Source organism: Oncorhynchus masou, unplaced genomic scaffold, assembly GCF_036934945.1.
Source record: "Oncorhynchus masou masou isolate Uvic2021 unplaced genomic scaffold, UVic_Omas_1.1 unplaced_scaffold_488, whole genome shotgun sequence".
Taxonomy (NCBI): domain Eukaryota; kingdom Metazoa; phylum Chordata; class Actinopteri; order Salmoniformes; family Salmonidae; genus Oncorhynchus; species Oncorhynchus masou.
The window spans coordinates 27528-45680 of record NW_027011276.1 but is presented as its reverse complement, the minus strand read 5'-3'; the positions used below and the strand labels follow the sequence as shown (position 1 = coordinate 45680).

The 18153-nt window shown below is 39.5% G+C and overlaps 41 non-coding genes across 41 annotated transcripts; all 41 read left to right on the top strand.

The window, feature by feature from the left end:
- The first annotated feature begins 97 nt into the window (after positions 1-97).
- Positions 98-169, top strand: trnaq-uug (transfer RNA glutamine (anticodon UUG)). Its single transcript has one exon. It is a non-coding gene; the product is annotated as a tRNA-Gln (tRNA).
- Positions 170-284: 115 nt separating this feature from the next.
- trnaq-cug (transfer RNA glutamine (anticodon CUG)) lies at positions 285-356 on the top strand. Its single transcript has one exon. It is a non-coding gene; the product is annotated as a tRNA-Gln (tRNA).
- Positions 357-949: 593 nt separating this feature from the next.
- trnaq-uug (transfer RNA glutamine (anticodon UUG)) lies at positions 950-1021 on the top strand. The gene has a single exon. It is a non-coding gene; the product is annotated as a tRNA-Gln (tRNA).
- A 115-nt stretch (positions 1022-1136) lies between these two features.
- trnaq-cug (transfer RNA glutamine (anticodon CUG)) lies at positions 1137-1208 on the top strand. Its single transcript has one exon. It is a non-coding gene; the product is annotated as a tRNA-Gln (tRNA).
- Positions 1209-1804: 596 nt separating this feature from the next.
- Positions 1805-1876, top strand: trnaq-uug (transfer RNA glutamine (anticodon UUG)). The gene has a single exon. It is a non-coding gene; the product is annotated as a tRNA-Gln (tRNA).
- Positions 1877-1991: 115 nt separating this feature from the next.
- On the top strand, positions 1992-2063 carry trnaq-cug (transfer RNA glutamine (anticodon CUG)). Its single transcript has one exon. It is a non-coding gene; the product is annotated as a tRNA-Gln (tRNA).
- A 596-nt stretch (positions 2064-2659) lies between these two features.
- Positions 2660-2731, top strand: trnaq-uug (transfer RNA glutamine (anticodon UUG)). The gene has a single exon. It is a non-coding gene; the product is annotated as a tRNA-Gln (tRNA).
- Positions 2732-2847: 116 nt separating this feature from the next.
- Positions 2848-2919, top strand: trnaq-cug (transfer RNA glutamine (anticodon CUG)). The gene has a single exon. It is a non-coding gene; the product is annotated as a tRNA-Gln (tRNA).
- Positions 2920-3513: 594 nt separating this feature from the next.
- Positions 3514-3585, top strand: trnaq-uug (transfer RNA glutamine (anticodon UUG)). Its single transcript has one exon. It is a non-coding gene; the product is annotated as a tRNA-Gln (tRNA).
- A 115-nt stretch (positions 3586-3700) lies between these two features.
- trnaq-cug (transfer RNA glutamine (anticodon CUG)) lies at positions 3701-3772 on the top strand. Its single transcript has one exon. It is a non-coding gene; the product is annotated as a tRNA-Gln (tRNA).
- A 593-nt stretch (positions 3773-4365) lies between these two features.
- On the top strand, positions 4366-4437 carry trnaq-uug (transfer RNA glutamine (anticodon UUG)). The gene has a single exon. It is a non-coding gene; the product is annotated as a tRNA-Gln (tRNA).
- Positions 4438-4553: 116 nt separating this feature from the next.
- trnaq-cug (transfer RNA glutamine (anticodon CUG)) lies at positions 4554-4625 on the top strand. The gene has a single exon. It is a non-coding gene; the product is annotated as a tRNA-Gln (tRNA).
- A 595-nt stretch (positions 4626-5220) lies between these two features.
- trnaq-uug (transfer RNA glutamine (anticodon UUG)) lies at positions 5221-5292 on the top strand. Its single transcript has one exon. It is a non-coding gene; the product is annotated as a tRNA-Gln (tRNA).
- Positions 5293-5408: 116 nt separating this feature from the next.
- Positions 5409-5480, top strand: trnaq-cug (transfer RNA glutamine (anticodon CUG)). Its single transcript has one exon. It is a non-coding gene; the product is annotated as a tRNA-Gln (tRNA).
- Positions 5481-6074: 594 nt separating this feature from the next.
- On the top strand, positions 6075-6146 carry trnaq-uug (transfer RNA glutamine (anticodon UUG)). The gene has a single exon. It is a non-coding gene; the product is annotated as a tRNA-Gln (tRNA).
- Positions 6147-6261: 115 nt separating this feature from the next.
- On the top strand, positions 6262-6333 carry trnaq-cug (transfer RNA glutamine (anticodon CUG)). The gene has a single exon. It is a non-coding gene; the product is annotated as a tRNA-Gln (tRNA).
- A 594-nt stretch (positions 6334-6927) lies between these two features.
- Positions 6928-6999, top strand: trnaq-uug (transfer RNA glutamine (anticodon UUG)). Its single transcript has one exon. It is a non-coding gene; the product is annotated as a tRNA-Gln (tRNA).
- A 114-nt stretch (positions 7000-7113) lies between these two features.
- trnaq-cug (transfer RNA glutamine (anticodon CUG)) lies at positions 7114-7185 on the top strand. The gene has a single exon. It is a non-coding gene; the product is annotated as a tRNA-Gln (tRNA).
- Positions 7186-7963: 778 nt separating this feature from the next.
- Positions 7964-8035, top strand: trnaq-cug (transfer RNA glutamine (anticodon CUG)). The gene has a single exon. It is a non-coding gene; the product is annotated as a tRNA-Gln (tRNA).
- A 592-nt stretch (positions 8036-8627) lies between these two features.
- trnaq-uug (transfer RNA glutamine (anticodon UUG)) lies at positions 8628-8699 on the top strand. The gene has a single exon. It is a non-coding gene; the product is annotated as a tRNA-Gln (tRNA).
- Positions 8700-8815: 116 nt separating this feature from the next.
- trnaq-cug (transfer RNA glutamine (anticodon CUG)) lies at positions 8816-8887 on the top strand. The gene has a single exon. It is a non-coding gene; the product is annotated as a tRNA-Gln (tRNA).
- Positions 8888-9481: 594 nt separating this feature from the next.
- trnaq-uug (transfer RNA glutamine (anticodon UUG)) lies at positions 9482-9553 on the top strand. Its single transcript has one exon. It is a non-coding gene; the product is annotated as a tRNA-Gln (tRNA).
- A 115-nt stretch (positions 9554-9668) lies between these two features.
- trnaq-cug (transfer RNA glutamine (anticodon CUG)) lies at positions 9669-9740 on the top strand. The gene has a single exon. It is a non-coding gene; the product is annotated as a tRNA-Gln (tRNA).
- A 594-nt stretch (positions 9741-10334) lies between these two features.
- trnaq-uug (transfer RNA glutamine (anticodon UUG)) lies at positions 10335-10406 on the top strand. The gene has a single exon. It is a non-coding gene; the product is annotated as a tRNA-Gln (tRNA).
- Positions 10407-10522: 116 nt separating this feature from the next.
- On the top strand, positions 10523-10594 carry trnaq-cug (transfer RNA glutamine (anticodon CUG)). Its single transcript has one exon. It is a non-coding gene; the product is annotated as a tRNA-Gln (tRNA).
- Positions 10595-11188: 594 nt separating this feature from the next.
- Positions 11189-11260, top strand: trnaq-uug (transfer RNA glutamine (anticodon UUG)). Its single transcript has one exon. It is a non-coding gene; the product is annotated as a tRNA-Gln (tRNA).
- Positions 11261-11376: 116 nt separating this feature from the next.
- Positions 11377-11448, top strand: trnaq-cug (transfer RNA glutamine (anticodon CUG)). The gene has a single exon. It is a non-coding gene; the product is annotated as a tRNA-Gln (tRNA).
- A 594-nt stretch (positions 11449-12042) lies between these two features.
- Positions 12043-12114, top strand: trnaq-uug (transfer RNA glutamine (anticodon UUG)). Its single transcript has one exon. It is a non-coding gene; the product is annotated as a tRNA-Gln (tRNA).
- A 114-nt stretch (positions 12115-12228) lies between these two features.
- trnaq-cug (transfer RNA glutamine (anticodon CUG)) lies at positions 12229-12300 on the top strand. The gene has a single exon. It is a non-coding gene; the product is annotated as a tRNA-Gln (tRNA).
- Positions 12301-12892: 592 nt separating this feature from the next.
- On the top strand, positions 12893-12964 carry trnaq-uug (transfer RNA glutamine (anticodon UUG)). The gene has a single exon. It is a non-coding gene; the product is annotated as a tRNA-Gln (tRNA).
- A 116-nt stretch (positions 12965-13080) lies between these two features.
- On the top strand, positions 13081-13152 carry trnaq-cug (transfer RNA glutamine (anticodon CUG)). The gene has a single exon. It is a non-coding gene; the product is annotated as a tRNA-Gln (tRNA).
- A 594-nt stretch (positions 13153-13746) lies between these two features.
- trnaq-uug (transfer RNA glutamine (anticodon UUG)) lies at positions 13747-13818 on the top strand. Its single transcript has one exon. It is a non-coding gene; the product is annotated as a tRNA-Gln (tRNA).
- Positions 13819-13932: 114 nt separating this feature from the next.
- On the top strand, positions 13933-14004 carry trnaq-cug (transfer RNA glutamine (anticodon CUG)). Its single transcript has one exon. It is a non-coding gene; the product is annotated as a tRNA-Gln (tRNA).
- Positions 14005-14784: 780 nt separating this feature from the next.
- trnaq-cug (transfer RNA glutamine (anticodon CUG)) lies at positions 14785-14856 on the top strand. Its single transcript has one exon. It is a non-coding gene; the product is annotated as a tRNA-Gln (tRNA).
- A 597-nt stretch (positions 14857-15453) lies between these two features.
- On the top strand, positions 15454-15525 carry trnaq-uug (transfer RNA glutamine (anticodon UUG)). Its single transcript has one exon. It is a non-coding gene; the product is annotated as a tRNA-Gln (tRNA).
- Positions 15526-15641: 116 nt separating this feature from the next.
- trnaq-cug (transfer RNA glutamine (anticodon CUG)) lies at positions 15642-15713 on the top strand. The gene has a single exon. It is a non-coding gene; the product is annotated as a tRNA-Gln (tRNA).
- A 593-nt stretch (positions 15714-16306) lies between these two features.
- Positions 16307-16378, top strand: trnaq-uug (transfer RNA glutamine (anticodon UUG)). The gene has a single exon. It is a non-coding gene; the product is annotated as a tRNA-Gln (tRNA).
- A 116-nt stretch (positions 16379-16494) lies between these two features.
- On the top strand, positions 16495-16566 carry trnaq-cug (transfer RNA glutamine (anticodon CUG)). Its single transcript has one exon. It is a non-coding gene; the product is annotated as a tRNA-Gln (tRNA).
- A 593-nt stretch (positions 16567-17159) lies between these two features.
- On the top strand, positions 17160-17231 carry trnaq-uug (transfer RNA glutamine (anticodon UUG)). Its single transcript has one exon. It is a non-coding gene; the product is annotated as a tRNA-Gln (tRNA).
- A 114-nt stretch (positions 17232-17345) lies between these two features.
- trnaq-cug (transfer RNA glutamine (anticodon CUG)) lies at positions 17346-17417 on the top strand. The gene has a single exon. It is a non-coding gene; the product is annotated as a tRNA-Gln (tRNA).
- A 594-nt stretch (positions 17418-18011) lies between these two features.
- Positions 18012-18083, top strand: trnaq-uug (transfer RNA glutamine (anticodon UUG)). The gene has a single exon. It is a non-coding gene; the product is annotated as a tRNA-Gln (tRNA).
- The last annotated feature ends 70 nt before the right edge of the window (positions 18084-18153 follow it).

Here is an 18153-nt window from a genome sequence, read left to right as displayed (position 1 = left end):
ATTGCAAGTATTTTCAACACGTGAAGGAACGACAGTCTGCTGTTTCTAATTAAACGCAGAATTTTTTTTTTTCAATTTCCATGAGGATTTAGAATATGGTTCTATGGTGTAATGGTTAGCACTCTGGACTTTGAATCCAGTGATCCGAGTTCAAGTCTCGGTAGAACCTATCTATTTTTTGTGCTGAATTATTCACATGGCCAACCAATAATCTCATTATCTGCTGTTTATCCGGTGTACAAATTACAGGAAAATTGGAACTCTACAATAATTGCTCTGTATAGGGTTCTATGGTGTAATGGTTAGCACTCAGGACTCTGAATCCTGCGATCCGAGTTCAAATCTCGGTAGGACCTACCTTGATTTTACAGTGACACACTCCTCCACTGTCAAATTTAAAATCGTCCTGTGTGTAAGAAACAAGTGGGTGGGAGTCGATAAGCACGCTTGTTCCTCACGAATGGCTAACCTACGGAAAATGCATACTATGAGATCCTGGTAGGTTTTTTAATTGAAAACTTGCAGCCCCACAAAGCACTGAAAATGTTTCATATTTTGTTCACACTCATCACATCATTCGTGTTGAAAATATGTGGATTTCCAAGTGGATACATGGTAGGGTAGCCCAGTTGATACCGTTTCTGGCCAGAAAATATTTGATCTGTTTTTCCGGTGACCCAAGGACAGTAAAATCTGAACCCGTCACAGAGTATTGAGTACAGGGTTCTATGCTGTAAAGGTTATCACTCAGGACTCTGAATCCTACAATCCGAGTTTAAATCTTGGACGATCCTTCCATGTCAATAAATTTGCCTCGTGGAACTAGAATATAGCTGTCCAAATATTGTTGTCAATTGCAAGTATTTTCAACACGTGAAGGAACGACAGTCTGCTGTTTCTAATTAAACGCAGAATTTTTTTTTTCAATTTCCATGAGGATTTAGAATATGGTTCTATGGTGTAATGGTTAGCACTCTGGACTTTGAATCCAGTGATCCGAGTTCAAGTCTCGGTAGAACCTATCTATTTTTTGTGCTGAATTATTCACATGGCCAACCAATAATCTCATTATCTGCTGTTTATCCGGTGTACAAATGACAGGAAAATTGGAACTCTACAATAATTGCTCTGTATATGGTTCTATGGTGTAATGGTTAGCACTCAGGACTCTGAATCCTGCGATCCTAGTTCAAATCTCGGTAGGACCTACCTTGATTTTGCAGTGACACACTCCTCCCCTGTCAAATTTAAAATCGTCCTGTGTGTATGAAACAAGTGGGTGGGAGTCGATAAGCACGCTTGTTCCTCACGAATGGCTAACCTACGGAAAATGCATACTATGAGATCCTGGTAGGTTTTTTAATTGAAAACTTGCAGCCCCACAAAGCACTGAAAATGTTTCATATTTTGTTCACACTCATCACATCATTCGTGTTGAAAATATGTGGATTTCCAAGTGGATACATGGTAGGGTAGCCCAGTTGATACCGTTTCTGGCCAGAAAATATTTGATCTGTTTTTCCGGTGACCCAAGGACAGTAAAATCTGAACCCGTCACAGAGTATTGAGTACAGGGTTCTATGCTGTAAAGGTTATCACTCAGGACTCTGAATCCTACAATCCGAGTTTAAATCTTGGACGATCCTTCCATGTCAATAAATTTGCCTCGTGGAACTAGAATATAGCTGTCCAAATATTGTTGTCAATTGCAAGTATTTTCAACACGTGAAGGAACGACAGTCTGCTGTTTCTAATTAAACGCAGAATTTTTTTTTTTTTCAATTTCCATGAGGATTTAGAATATGGTTCTATGGTGTAATGGTTAGCACTCTGGACTTTGAATCCAGTGATCCGAGTTCAAGTCTCGGTAGAACCTATCTATTTTTTGTGCTGAATTATTCACATGGCCAACCAATAATCTCATTATCTGCTGTTTATCCGGTGTACAAATGACAGGAAAATTGGAACTCTACACTAATTGCTCTCTATAGGGTTCTATGGTGTAATGGTTAGCACTCAGGACTCTGAATCCTGCGATCCGAGTTCAAATCTCGGTAGGACCTACCTCTTGATTTTACAGTGACACACTCCTCCACTGTCAAATTTAAAATCGTCATGTGTGTAAGAAACAAGTGGGTGGGAGTCGATAAGCACGCTTGTTCCTCACGAATGGCTAACCTACGGAAAATGCATACTATGAGATCCTGGTAGGTTTTTTAATTGAAAACTTGCAGCCCCACAAAGCACTGAAAATGTTTCATATTTTGTTCACACTCATCACATCATTCGTGTTGAAAATATGTGGATTTCCAAGTGGATACATGGTAGGGTAGCCCAGTTGATACCGTTTCTGGCCAGAAAATATTTGATCTGTTTTTCCGGTGACCCAAGGACAGTAAAATCTGAACCCGTCACAGAGTATTGAGTACAGGCTTCTATGCTGTAAAGGTTATCACTCAGGACTCTGAATCCTACAATCCGAGTTTAAATCTTGGACGATCCTTCCATGTCAATAAATTTGCCTCGTGGAACTAGAATATAGCTGTCCAAATATTGTTTTCAATTGAAAGTATTTTCAACACGTGAAGGAACGACAGTCTGCTGTTTCTAATTAAACGCAGAATTTTTTTTTTTCAATTTCCATGAGGTTTTAGAATATGGTTCTATGGTGTAATGGTTAGCACTCTGGACTTTGAATCCAGTGATCCGAGTTCAAGTCTCGGTAGAACCTATCTATTTTTTTGTGCTGAATTATTCACATGGCCAACCAATAATCTCATCATCTGCTGTTTATCCGGTGTACAAATGACAGGAAAATTGGAACTCTACAATAATTGCTCTGTATAGGGTTCTATGGTGTAATGGTTAGCACTCAGGACTCTGAATCCTGCGATCCGAGTTCAAATCTCGGTAGGACCTACCTTTATTTTGCAGTGACACACTCCTCACCTGTCAAATTTAAAATCGTCCTGTGTGTAAGAAACAAGTGGGTGGGAGTCGATAAGCACGCTTGTTCCTCACGAATGGCTAACCTACGGAAAATGCATACTATGAGATCCTGGTAGGTTTTTTAATTGAAAACTTGCAGCCCCACAAAGCACTGAAAATGTTTCATATTTTGTTCACACTCATCACATCATTCGTGTTGAAAATATGTGGATTTCCAAGTGGATACATGGTAGGGTAGCCCAGTTGATACCGTTTCTGGCCAGAAAATATTTGATCTGTTTTTCCGGTGACCCAAGGACAGTAAAATCTGAACCCGTCACAGAGTATTGAGTACAGGGTTCTATGCTGTAAAGGTTATCACTCAGGACTCTGAATCCTACAATCCGAGTTTAAATCTTGGACGATCCTTCCATGTCAATAAATTTGCCTCGTGGAACTAGAATATAGCTGTCCAAATATTGTTGTCAATTGAAAGTATTTTCAACACGTGAAGGAACGACAGTCTGCTGTTTCTAATTAAACGCAGAATTTTTTTTTTTCAATTTCCATGAGGATTTATAATATGGTTCTATGGTGTAATGGTTAGCACTCTGGACTTTGAATCCAGTGATCCGAGTTCAAGTCTCGGTAGAACCTATCTATTTTTTGTGCTGAATTATTCACATGGCCAACCAATAATCTCATTATCTGCTGTTTATCCGGTGTACAAATGACAGGAAAATTGGAACTCTACAATAATTGCTCTGTATAGGGTTCTATGGTGTAATGGTTAGCACTCAGGACTCTGAATCCTGTGATCTGAGTTCAAATCTCGGTAGGACCTACCTCGATTTTACAGTGACACACTCCTCCACTGTCAAATTTAAAATCGTCCTGTGTGTAAGAAACAAGTGGGTGGGAGTCGATAAGCACGCTTGTTCCTCACGAATGGCTAACCTACGGAAAATGCATACTATGAGATCCTGGTAGGTTTTTTAATTGAAAACTTGCAGCCCCACAAAGCACTGAAAATGTTTCATATTTTGTTCACACTCATCACATCATTCGTGTTGAAAATATGTGGATTTCCAAGTGGATACATGGTAGGGTAGCCCAGTTGATACCGTTTCTGGCCAGAAAATATTTGATCTGTTTTTCCGGTGACCCAAGGACAGTAAAATCTGAACCCGTCACAGAGTATTGAGTACAGGGTTCTATGCTGTAAAGGTTATCACTCAGGACTCTGCATCCTACAATCCGAGTTTAAATCTTGGACGATCCTTCCATGTCAATAAATTTGCCTCGTGGAACTAGAATATAGCTGTCCAAATATTGTTGTCAATTGAAAGTATTTTCAACACGTGAAGGAACGACAGTCTGCTGTTTCTAATTAAACGCAGAATTTTTTTTTTCAAATTCCATGAGGATTTATAAAATGGTTCTATAGTGTAATGCTTAGCACTCTGGACTTTGAATCCAGTGATCCGAGTTCAAGTCTCGGTAGAACCTTTCTATTTTTTTGTGCTGAATTATTCACATGGCCAACCAATAATCTCATCATCTGCTGTTTATCCGGTGTACAAATGACAGGAAAATTGGAACTCTACAATAATTACTCTGTATAGGGTTCTATGGTGTAATGGTTAGCACTCAGGACTCTGAATCCTGCGATCCGAGTTCAAATCTCGGTAGGACCTACATTTATTTTGCAGTGACACACTCCTCCCTGTCAAATTTTAAAATCGTCCTGTGTGTAAGAAACAAGTGGGTGGGAGTCGATAAGCACGCTTGTTCCTCACGAATGGCTAACCTACGGAAAATGCATACTATGAGATCCTGGTAGGTTTTTTAATTGAAAACTTGCAGCCCCACAAAGCACTGAAAATGTTTCATATTTTGTTCACACTCATCACATCATTCGTGTTGAAAATATGTGGATTTCCAAGTGGATACATGGTAGGGTAGCCCAGTTGATACCGTTTCTGGCCAGAAAATATTTGATCTGTTTTTCCGGTGACCCAAGGACAGTAAAATCTGAACCCGTCACAGAGTATTGAGTACAGGGTTCTATGCTGTAAAGGTTATCACTCAGGACTCTGAATCCTACAATCCGAGTTTAAATCTTGGACGATCCTACCATGTCAATAAATTTGCCTCGTGGAACTAGAATATAACTGTCCAAATATTGTTGTCAATTGAAAGTATTTTCAACACGTGAAGGAACGACAGTCTGCTGTTTCTAATTAAACGCAGAATTTTTTTTTTTTCAATTTCCATGAGGATTTAAAATATGGTTCTGTGGTGTAATGGTTAGCACTCTGGACTTTGAATCCAGTGATCTGAGTTCAAGTCTCGGTAGAACCTCTCTATTTTTTTGTGCTGAATTATTCACATGGCCAACCAATAATCTCATCATCTGCTGTTTATCCGGTGTACAAATGACAGGAAAATTGGAACTCTACAAAAATTACTTTGTATAGGGTTCTATGGTGTAATGGTTAGCACTCAGGACTCTGAATCCTGCGATCCGAGTTCAAATCTCGGTAGGACCTACCTTGATTTTGCAGTGACACACTCCTCCACTGTCAAATTTAAAATCGTCATGTGTGTAAGAAACAAGTGGGTGGGAGTCGATAAGCACGGTTGTTCCTCACGAATGGCTAACCTACGGAAAATGCATACTATGAGATCCTGGTACGTTTTTTAATTGAAAACTTGCAGCCCCACAAAGCACTGAAAATGTTTCATATTTTGTTCACACTCATCACATCATTCGTGTTGAAAATATGTGGATTTCCAAGTGGATACATGGTAGGGTAGCCCAGTTGATACCGTTTCTGGCCAGAAAATATTTGATCTGTTTTTCCGGTGACCCAAGGACAGTAAAATCTGAACCCGTCACAGAGTATTGAGTACAGGCTTCTATGCTGTAAAGGTTATCACTCAGGACTCTGAATCCTACAATCCGAGTTTAAATCTTGGACGATCCTACCATGTCAATAAATTTGCCTCGTGGAACTAGAATATAGCTGTCCAAATATTGTTGTCAATTGAAAGTATTTTCAACACGTGAAGGAACGACAGTCTGCTGTTTCTAATTAAACGCAGAATTTTTTTTTTTCAATTTCCATGAGGATTTAGAATATGGTTCTATGGTGTAATGGTTAGCACTCTGGACTTTGAATCCAGTGATCCGAGTTCAAGTCTCGGTAGAACCTTTCTATTTTTTGTGCTGAATTATTCACATGGCCAACCAATAATCTCATCATCTGCTGTTTATCCGGTGTACAAATGACAGGAAAATTGGAACTCTACACAAATTACTCTGTATAGGGTTCTATGGTGTAATGGTTAGCACTCAGGACTCTGAATCCTGCGATCCGAGTTCAAATCTCGGTAGGACCTACCTTGATTTTGCAGTGACACACTCCTCCCCTGTCAACTTTAAAATCGTCATGTGTGTATGAAACAAGTGGGTGGGAGTCGATAAGCACCCTTGTTCCTCACGAATGGCTAACCTACGGAAAATGCATACTATGAGATCCTGGTATGTTTTTTAATTGAAAACTTGCAGCCCCACAAAGCACTGAAAATGTTTCATATTTTGTTCACACTCATCACATCATTCGTGTTGAAAATATGTGGATTTCCAAGTGGATACATGGTAGGGTAGCCCAGTTGATACCGTTTCTGGCCAGAAAATATTTGATCTGTTTTTCCGGTGACCCAAGGACAGTAAAATCTGAACCCGTCACAGAGTATTGAGTACAGGGTTCTATGCTGTAAAGGTTATCACTCAGGACTCTGAATCCTACAATCCGAGTTTAAATCTTGGACGATCCTACCATGTCAATAAATTTGCCTCGTGGAACTAGAATATAGCTGTCCAAATATTGTTGTCAATTGAAAGTATTTTCAACACGTGAAGGAACGACAGTCTGCTGTTTCTAATTAAACGCAGAATTTTTTTTTTTCAATTTCCATGAGGATTTAGAATATGGTTCTATGGTGTAATGGTTAGCACTCTGGACTTTGAATCCAGTGATCCGAGTTCAAGTCTCGGTAGAACCTTCTATTTTTTTGTGCTGAATTATTCACATGGCCAACCAATAATCTCATCATCTGCTGTTTATCCGGTGTACAAATGACAGGAAAATTGGAACCCTACAAAATTACTCTGTATAGGGTTCTATGGTGTAATGGTTAGCACTCAGGACTCTGAATCCTGCGATCCGAGTTCAAATCTCGGTAGGACCTACCTTGATTTTGCAGTGACACACTCCTCCCTGTCAAATTTAAAATCGTCATGTGTGTAAGAAACAAGTGGGTGGAGTCGATAAGCACGCTTGTTCCTCACGAATGGCTAACCTACGGAAAATGCATACTAGGAGATCCTGGTAAGTTTTTTAATTGAAAACTTGCAGCCCCACAAAGCACTGAAAATGTTTCATATTTTGTTCACACTCATCACATCATTCGTGTTGAAAATATGTGGATTTCCAAGTGGATACATGGTAGGGTAGCCCAGTTGATACCGTTTCTGGCCAGAAAATATTTGATCTGTTTTTCCGGTGACCCAAGGACAGTAAAATCTGAACCCGTCACAGAGTATTGAGTACAGGGTTCTATGCTGTAAAGGTTATCACTCAGGACTCTGAATCCTACAATCCGAGTTTAAATCTTGGACGATCCTACCATGTCAATAAATTTGCCTCGTGGAACTAGAATATAGCTGTCCAAATATTGTTGTCAATTGAAAGTATTTTCAACACGTGAAGGAACGACAGTCTGCTGTTTCTAATTAAACGCAGAATTTTTTTTTTCAATTTCCATGAGGATTTAGAATATGGTTCTATGGTGTAATGGTTAGCACTCTGGACTTTGAATCCAGTGATCCGAGTTCAAGACTCTGTATAACCTTTCTATTTTTTGTGCTGAATTATTCACATGGCCAACCAATAATCTCATCATCTGCTGTTTATCCGGTGTACAAATGACAGGAAAATTGGAACCCTACAAAAATTACTCTGTATAGGGTTCTATGGTGTAATGGTTAGCACTCAGGACTCTGAATCCTGCGATCCGAGTTCAAATCTCGGTAGGACCTACCTTGATTTTGCAGTGACACACTCCTCCCTGTCAAATTTAAAATCGTCATGTGTGTAAGAAACAAGTGGGTGGAGTCGATAAGCACGCTTGTTCCTCACGAATGGCTAACCTACGGAAAATGCATACTAGGAGATCCTGGTAAGTTTTTTAATTGAAAACTTGCAGCCCCACAAAGCACTGAAAATGTTTCATATTTTGTTCACACTCATCACATCATTCGTGTTGAAAATATGTGGATTTCCAAGTGGATACATGGTAGGGTAGCCCAGTTGATACCGTTTCTGGCCAGAAAATATTTGATCTGTTTTTCCGGTGACCCAAGGACAGTAAAATCTGAACCCGTCACAGAGTATTGAGTACAGGGTTCTATGCTGTAAAGGTTATCACTCAGGACTCTGAATCCTACAATCCGAGTTTAAATCTTGGACGATCCTACCATGTCAATAAATTTGCCTCGTGGAACTAGAATATAGCTGTCCAAATATTGTTGTCAATTGAAAGTATTTTCAACACGTGAAGGAACGACAGTCTGCTGTTTCTAATTAAACGCAGAATTTTTTTTTTTCAATTTCCATGAGGATTTAGAATATGGTTCTATGGTGTAATGGTTAGCACTCTGGACTTTGAATCCAGTGATCCGAGTTCAAGTCTCGGTAGAACCTTTCTATTTTTTTGTGCTGAATTATTCACATGGCCAACCAATAATCTCATCATCTGCTGTTTATCCGGTGTACAAATGACAGGAAAATTGGAACCCTACAAAAATTACTCTGTATAGGGTTCTATGGTGTAATGGTTAGCACTCAGGACTCTGAATCCTGCGATCCGAGTTCAAATCTCGGTAGGACCTACCTTGATTTTGCAGTGACACACTCCTCCCTGTCAACTTTAAAATCGTCATGTGTGTATGAAACAAGTGGGTGGGAGTCGATAAGCACGCTTGTTCCTCACGAATGGCTAACCTACGGAAAATGCATACTATGAGATCCTGGTATGTTTTTTAATTGAAAACTTGCAGCCCCACAAAGCACTGAAAATGTTTCATATTTTGTTCACACTCATCACATCATTCGTGTTGAAAATATGTGGATTTCCAAGTGGATACATGGTAGGGTAGCCCAGTTGATACCGTTTCTGGCCAGAAAATATTTGATCTGTTTTTCCGGTGACCCAAGGACAGTAAAATCTGAACCCGTCACAGAGTATTGAGTACAGGGTTCTATGCTGTAAAGGTTATCACTCAGGACTCTGAATCCTACAATCCGAGTTTAAATCTTGGACGATCCTACCATGTCAATAAATTTGCCTCGTGGAACTAGAATATAGCTGTCCAAATATTGTTGTCAATTGAAAGTATTTTCAACACGTGAAGGAACGACAGTCTGCTGTTTCTAATTAAACGCAGAATTTTTTTTTTTTCAATTTCCATGAGGATTTAGAATATGGTTCTATGGTGTAATGGTTAGCACTCTGGACTTTGAATCCAGTGATCCGAGTTCAAGTCTCGGTAGAACCTTTCTATTTTTTTGTGCTGAATTATTCACATGGCCAACCAATAATCTCATCATCTGCTGTTTATCCGGTGTACAAATGACAGGAAAATTGGAACCTACAAAAATTACTCTGTATAGGGTTCTATGGTGTAATGGTTAGCACTCAGGACTCTGAATCCTGTGATCCGAGTTCAAATCTCGGTAGGACCTACCTTTATTTTGCAGTGACACACTCCTCACCTGTCAAATTTAAAATCGTCATGTGTGTAAGAAACAAGTGTGTGGGAGTCGATAAGCACGCTTGTTCCTCACGAATGGCTAACCTACGGAAAATGCATACTAGGAGATCCTGATAGGTTTTTTAATTGAAAACTTGCAGCCCCACAAAGCACTGAAAATGTTTCATATTTTGTTCACACTCATCACATCATTCGTGTTGAAAATATGTGGATTTCCAAGTGGATACATGGTAGGGTAGCCCAGTTGATACCGTTTCTGGCCAGAAAATATTTGATCTGTTTTTCCGGTGACCCAAGGACAGTAAAATCTGAACCCGTCACAGAGTATTGAGTACAGGGTTCTATGCTGTAAAGGTTATCACTCAGGACTCTGAATCCTACAATCCGAGTTTAAATCTTGGACGATCCTACCATGTCAATAAATTTGCCTCGTGGAACTAGAATATAGCTGTCCAAATATTGTTGTCAATTGAAAGTATTTTCAACACGTGAAGGAACGACAGTCTGCTGTTTCTAATTAAACGCAGAATTTTTTTTTTTCAATTTCCATGAGGATTTAGAATATGGTTCTATGGTGTAATGGTTAGCACTCTGGACTTTGAATCCAGTGATCCGAGTTCAAGTCTCGGTAGAACCTTTCTATTTTTTTGTGCTGAATTATTCACATGGCCAACCAATAATCTCATCATCTGCTGTTTATCCGGTGTACAAATGACAGGAAAATTGGAACCTTACAAAATTTACTCTGTATAGGGTTCTATGGTGTAATGGTTAGCACTCAGGACTCTGAATCCTGCGATCCGAGTTCAAATCTCGGTAGGACCTACCTTGATTTTGCAGTGACACACTCCTCCCCTGTCAAATTTAAAATCGTCATGTGTGTAAGAATACAAGTGTGTGGGAGTCGATAAGCACGCTTGTTCCTCACGAATGGCTAACCTACGGAAAATGCATACTAGGAGATCCTGGTAAGTTTTTTAATTGAAAACTTGCAGCCCCACAAAGCACTGAAAATGTTTCATATTTTGTTCACACTCATCACATCATTCGTGTTGAAAATATGTGGATTTCCAAGTGGATACATGGTAGGGTAGCCCAGTTGATACCGTTTCTGGCCAGAAAATATTTGATCTGTTTTTCCGGTGACCCAAGGACAGTAAAATCTGAACCCGTCACAGAGTATTGAGTACAGGGTTCTATGCTGTAAAGGTTATCACTCAGGACTCTGAATCCTACAATCCGAGTTTAAATCTTGGACGATCCTACCATGTCAATAAATTTGCCTCGTGGAACTAGAATATAGCTGTCCAAATATTGTTGTCAATTGAAAGTATTTTCAACACGTGAAGGAACGACAGTCTGCTGTTTCTAATTAAACGCAGAATTTTTTTTTTTCAATTTCCATGAGATTTAGAATATGGTTCTATGGTGTAATGGTTAGCACTCTGGACTTTGAATCCAGTGATCCGAGTTCAAGTCTCGGTAGAACCTTTCTATTTTTTTGTGCTGAATTATTCACATGGCCAACCAATAATCTCATCATCTGCTGTTTATCCGGTGTACAAATGACAGGAAAATTGGAACCCTACAAAAATTACTCTGTATAGGGTTCTATGGTGTAATGGTTAGCACTCAGGACTCTGAATCCTGCGATCCGAGTTCAAATCTCGGTAGGACCTACCTTGATTTTGCAGTGACACACTCCTCCCCTGTCAAATTTAAAATCGTCATGTGTGTAAGAAACAAGTGGGTGAGAGTCGATAAGCACGCTTGTTCCTCACGAATGGCTAACCTACGGAAAATGCATACTAGGAGATCCTGGTAAGTTTTTTAATTGAAAACTTGCAGCCCCACAAAGCACTGAAAATGTTTCATATTTTGTTCACACTCATCACATCATTCGTGTTGAAAATATGTGGATTTCCAAGTGGATACATGGTAGGGTAGCCCAGTTGATACCGTTTCTGGCCAGAAAATATTTGATCTGTTTTTCCGGTGACCCAAGGACAGTAAAATCTGAACCCGTCACAGAGTATTGAGTACAGGGTTCTATGCTGTAAAGGTTATCACTCAGGACTCTGAATCCTACAATCCGAGTTTAAATCTTGGACGATCCTACCATGTCAATAAATTTGCCTCGTGGAACTAGAATATAGCTGTCCAAATATTGTTGTCAATTGAAAGTATTTTCAACACGTGAAGGAACGACAGTCTGCTGTTTCTAATTAAACGCAGAATTTTTTTTTTTCAATTTCCATGAGGATTTAGAATATGGTTCTATGGTGTAATGGTTAGCACTCTGGACTTTGAATCCAGTGATCCGAGTTCAAGTCTCGGTAGAACCTTTCTATTTTTTTGTGCTGAATTATTCACATGGCCAACCAATAATCTCATCATCTGCTGTTTATCCGGTGTACAAATGACAGGAAAATTGGAACCCTAAAAATTAATCTGTATAGGGTTCTATGGTGTAATGGTTAGCACTCAGGACTCTGAATCCTGCGATCCGAGTTCAAATCTCGGTAGGACCTACCTTAATTTTGCAGTGACACACTCCTCCCTGTCAAATTTAAAATCGTCATGTGTGTAAGAAACAAGTGGGTGGGAGTCGATAAGCACGCTTGTTCCTCACGAATGGCTAACCTACGGAAAATGCATACTAGGAGATCCTGGTAGTTTTTTAATTGAAAACTTGCAGCCCCACAAAGCACTGAAAATGTTTCATATTTTGTTCACACTCATCACATCATTCGTGTTGAAAATATGTGGATTTCCAAGTGGATACATGGTAGGGTAGCCCAGTTGATACCGTTTCTGGCCAGAAAATATTTGATCTGTTTTTCCGGTGACCCAAGGACAGTAAAATCTGAACCCGTCACAGAGTATTGAGTACAGGGTTCTATGCTGTAAAGGTTATCACTCAGGACTCTGAATCCTACAATCCGAGTTTAAATCTTGGACGATCCTACCATGTCAATAAATTTGCCTCGTGGAACTAGAATATAGCTGTCCAAATATTGTTGTCAATTGAAAGTATTTTCAACACGTGAAGGAACGACAGTCTGCTGTTTCTAATTAAACGCAGAATTTTTTTTTTTCAATTTCCATGAGGATTTAGAATATGGTTCTATGGTGTAATGGTTAGCACTCTGGACTTTGAATCCAGTGATCCGAGTTCAAGTCTCGGTAGAACCTTTCTATTTTTTTGTGCTGAATTATTCACATGGCCAACCAATAATCTCATCATCTGCTGTTTATCCGGTGTACAAATGACAGGAAAATTGGAACCCTACAAAAATTACTCTGTATAGGGTTCTATGGTGTAATGGTTAGCACTCAGGACTCTGAATCCTGCGATCCGAGTTCAAATCTCGGTAGGACCTACCTTGATTTTGCAGTGACACACTCCTCCCTGTCAAATTTAAAATCGTCATGTGTGTAAGAATACAAGTGTGTGGGAGTCGATAAGCACGCTTGTTCCTCACGAATGGCTAACCTACGGAAAATGCATACTAGGAGATCCTGGTAAGTTTTTTAATTGAAAACTTGCAGCCCCACAAAGCACTGAAAATGTTTCATATTTTGTTCACACTCATCACATCATTCGTGTTGAAAATATGTGGATTTCCAAGTGGATACATGGTAGGGTAGCCCAGTTGATACCGTTTCTGGCCAGAAAATATTTGATCTGTTTTTCCGGTGACCCAAGGACAGTAAAATCTGAACCCGTCACAGAGTATTGAGTACAGGGTTCTATGCTGTAAAGGTTATCACTCAGGACTCTGAATCCTACAATCCGAGTTTAAATCTTGGACGATCCTACCATGTCAATAAATTTGCCTCGTGGAACTAGAATATAGCTGTCCAAATATTGTTGTCAATTGAAAGTATTTTCAACACGTGAAGGAACGACAGTCTGCTGTTTCTAATTAAACGCAGAATTTTTTTTTTTCAATTTCCATGAGGATTTAGAATATGGTTCTATGGTGTAATGGTTAGCACTCTGGACTTTGAATCCAGTGATCCGAGTTCAAGTCTCGGTAGAACCTTTCTATTTTTTTGTGCTGAATTATTCACATGGCCAACCAATAATCTCATCATCTGCTGTTTATCCGGTGTACAAATGACAGGAAAATTGGAACCCTAAAAATTAATCTGTATAGGGTTCTATGGTGTAATGGTTAGCACTCAGGACTCTGAATCCTGCGATCCGAGTTCAAATCTCGGTAGGACCTACCTTGATTTTGCAGTGACACACTCCTCCCCTGTCAAATTTAAAATCGTCATGTGTGTAAGAATACAAGTGTGTGGGAGTCGATAAGCACGCTTGTTCCTCACGAATGGCTAACCTACGGAAAATGCATACTAGGAGATCCTGGTAAGTTTTTTAATTGAAAACTTGCAGCCCCACAAAGCACTGAAAATGTTTCATATTTTGTTCACACTCATCACATCATTCGTGTTGAAAATATGTGGATTTCCAAGTGGATACATGGTAGGGTAGCCCAGTTGATACCGTTTCTGGCCAGAAAATATTTGATCTGTTTTTCCGGTGACCCAAGGACAGTAAAATCTGAACCCGTCACAGAGTATTGAGTACAGGGTTCTATGCTGTAAAGGTTATCACTCAGGACTCTGAATCCTACAATCCGAGTTTAAATCTTGGACGATCCTACCATGTCAATAAATTTGCCTCGTGGAACTAGAATATAGCTGTCCAAATATTGTTGTCAATTGAAAGTATTTTCAACACGTGAAGGAACGACAGTCTGCTGTTTCTAATTAAACGCAGAATTTTTTTTTTTCAATTTCCATGAGGATTTAGAATATGGTTCTATGGTGTAATGGTTAGCACTCTGGATTTTGAATCCAGTGATCCGAGTTCAAGACTCTGTATAACCTTTCTATTTTTGTGCTGAATTATTCACATGGCCAACCAATAATCTCATCATCTGCTGTTTATCCGGTGTACAAATGACAGGAAAATTGGAACCCTACAAAATTACTCTGTATAGGGTTCTATGGTGTAATGGTTAGCACTCAGGACTCTGAATCCTGCGATCCGAGTTCAAATCTCGGTAGGACCTACCTTGATTTTGCAGTGACACACTCCTCCCCTGTCAAATTTAAAATCGTCATGTGTGTAAGAATACAAGTGGGTGGGAGTCGATAAGCACGCTTGTTCCTCACGAATGGCTAACCTACGGAAAATGCATACTAGGAGATCCTGGTAAGTTTTTTAATTGAAAACTTGCAGCCCCACAAAGCACTGAAAATGTTTCATATTTTGTTCACACTCATCACATCATTCGTGTTGAAAATATGTGGATTTCCAAGTGGATACATGGTAGGGTAGCCCAGTTGATACCGTTTCTGGCCAGAAAATATTTGATCTGTTTTTCCGGTGACCAAGGACAGTAAAATCTGAACCCGTCACAGAGTATTGAGTACAGGGTTCTATGCTGTAAAGGTTATCACTCAGGACTCTGAATCCTACAATCCGAGTTTAAATCTTGGACGATCCTACCATGTCAATAAATTTGCCTCGTGGAACTAGAATATAGCTGTCCAAATATTGTTGTCAATTGAAAGTATTTTCAACACGTGAAGGAACGACAGTCTGCTGTTTCTAATTAAACGCAGAATTTTTTTTTTTTTTCAATTTCCATGAGGATTTAGAATATGGTTCTATGGTGTAATGGTTAGCACTCTGGACTTTGAATCCAGTGATCCGAGTTCAAGTCTCGGTAGAACCTTTCTATTTTTTTGTGCTGAATTATTCACATGGCCAACCAATAATCTCATCATCTGCTGTTTATCCGGTGTACAAATGACAGGAAAATTGGAACCCTACAAAAATTACTCTGTATAGGGTTCTATGGTGTAATGGTTAGCACTCAGGACTCTGAATCCTGCGATCCGAGTTCAAATCTCGGTAGGACCTACCTTGATTTTGCAGTGACACACTCCTCCCTGTCAAATTTAAAATCGTCATGTGTGTAAGAAACAAGTGGGTGAGAGTCGATAAGCACGCTTGTTCCTCACGAATGGCTAACCTACGGAAAATGCATACTAGGAGATCCTGGTAAGTTTTTTAATTGAAAACTTGCAGCCCCACAAAGCACTGAAAATGTTTCATATTTTGTTCACACTCATCACATCATTCGTGTTGAAAATATGTGGATTTCCAAGTGGATACATGGTAGGGTAGCCCAGTTGATACCGTTTCTGGCCAGAAAATATTTGATCTGTTTTTCCGGTGACCCAAGGACAGTAAAATCTGAACCCGTCACAGAGTATTGAGTACAGGGTTCTATGCTGTAAAGGTTATCACTCAGGACTCTGAATCCTACAATCCGAGTTTAAATCTTGGACGATCCTACCATGTCAATAAATTTGCCTCGTGGAACTAGAATATAGCTGTCCAAATATTGTTGTCAATTGAAAGTATTTTCAACACGTGAAGGAACGACAGTCTGCTGTTTCTAATTAAACGCAGAATTTTTTTTTTTCAATTTCCATGAGGATTTAGAATATGGTTCTATGGTGTAATGGTTAGCACTCTGGACTTTGAATCCAGTGATCCGAGTTCAAGTCTCGGTAGAACCTTTCTATTTTTTTGTGCTGAATTATTCACATGGCCAACCAATAATCTCATCATCTGCTGTTTATCCGGTGTACAAATGACAGGAAAATTGGAACCCTACAAAAATTACTCTGTATAGGGTTCTATGGTGTAATGGTTAGCACTCAGGACTCTGAATCCTGCGATCCGAGTTCAAATCTCGGTAGGACCTACCTTGATTTTGCAGTGACACACTCCTCCCTGTCAAATTTAAAATCGTCATGTGTGTAAGAAACAAGTGGGTGAGAGTCGATAAGCACGCTTGTTCCTCACGAATGGCTAACCTACGGAAAAAATGCATACTAGGAGATCCTGGTAAGTTTTTTAATTGAAAACTTGCAGCCCCACAAAGCACTGAAAATGTTTCATATTTTGTTCACACTCATCACATCATTCGTGTTGAAAATATGTGGATTTCCAAGTGGATACATGGTAGGGTAGCCCAGTTGATACCGTTTCTGGCCAGAAAATATTTGATCTGTTTTTCCGGTGACCCAAGGACAGTAAAATCTGAACCCGTCACAGAGTATTGAGTACAGGGTTCTATGCTGTAAAGGTTATCACTCAGGACTCTGAATCCTACAATCCGAGTTTAAATCTTGGACGATCCTACCATGTCAATAAATTTGCCTCGTGGAACTAGAATATAGCTGTCCAAATATTGTTGTCAATTGAAAGTATTTTCAACACGTGAAGGAACGACAGTCTGCTGTTTCTAATTAAACGCAGAATTTTTTTTTCAATTTCCATGAGGATTTAGAATATGGTTCTATGGTGTAATGGTTAGCACTCTGGACTTTGAATCCAGTGATCCGAGTTCAAGTCTCGGTAGAACCTTTCTATTTTTTTGTGCTGAATTATTCACATGGCCAACCAATAATCTCATCATCTGCTGTTTATCCGGTGTACAAATGACAGGAAAATTGGAACCCTAAAAATTATTCTGTATAGGGTTCTATGGTGTAATGGTTAGCACTCAGGACTCTGAATCCTGCGATCCGAGTTCAAATCTCGGTAGGACCTACCTTGATTTTGCAGTGACACACTCCTCCCCTGTCAAATTTAAAATCGTCATGTGTGTAAGAAACAAGTGGGTGAGAGTCGATAAGCACGCTTGTTCCTCACGAATGGCTAACCTACGGAAAATGCATACTAGGAGATCCTGGTAAGTTTTTTAATTGAAAACTTGCAGCCCCACAAAGCACTGAAAATGTTTCATATTTTGTTCACACTCATCACATCATTCGTGTTGAAAATATGTGGATTTCCAAGTGGATACATGGTAGGGTAGCCCAGTTGATACCGTTTCTGGCCAGAAAATATTTGATCTGTTTTTCCGGTGACCCAAGGACAGTAAAATCTGAACCCGTCACAGAGTATTGAGTACAGGGTTCTATGCTGTAAAGGTTATCACTCAGGACTCTGAATCCTACAATCCGAGTTTAAATCTTGGACGATCCTACCATGTCAATAAATTTGCCTCGTGGAACTAGAATATAGCTGTCCAAATATTGTTGTCAATTGAAAGTATTTTCAACACGTGAAGGAACGACAGTCTGCTGTTTCTAATTAAACGCAGAATTTTTTTTTTTCAATTTCCATGAGGATTTAGAATATGGTTCTATGGTGTAATGGTTAGCACTCTGGACTTTGAATCCAGTGATCCGAGTTCAAGTCTCGGTAGAACCTTTCTATTTTTTTGTGCTGAATTATTCACATGGCCAACCAATAATCTCATCATCTGCTGTTTATCCGGTGT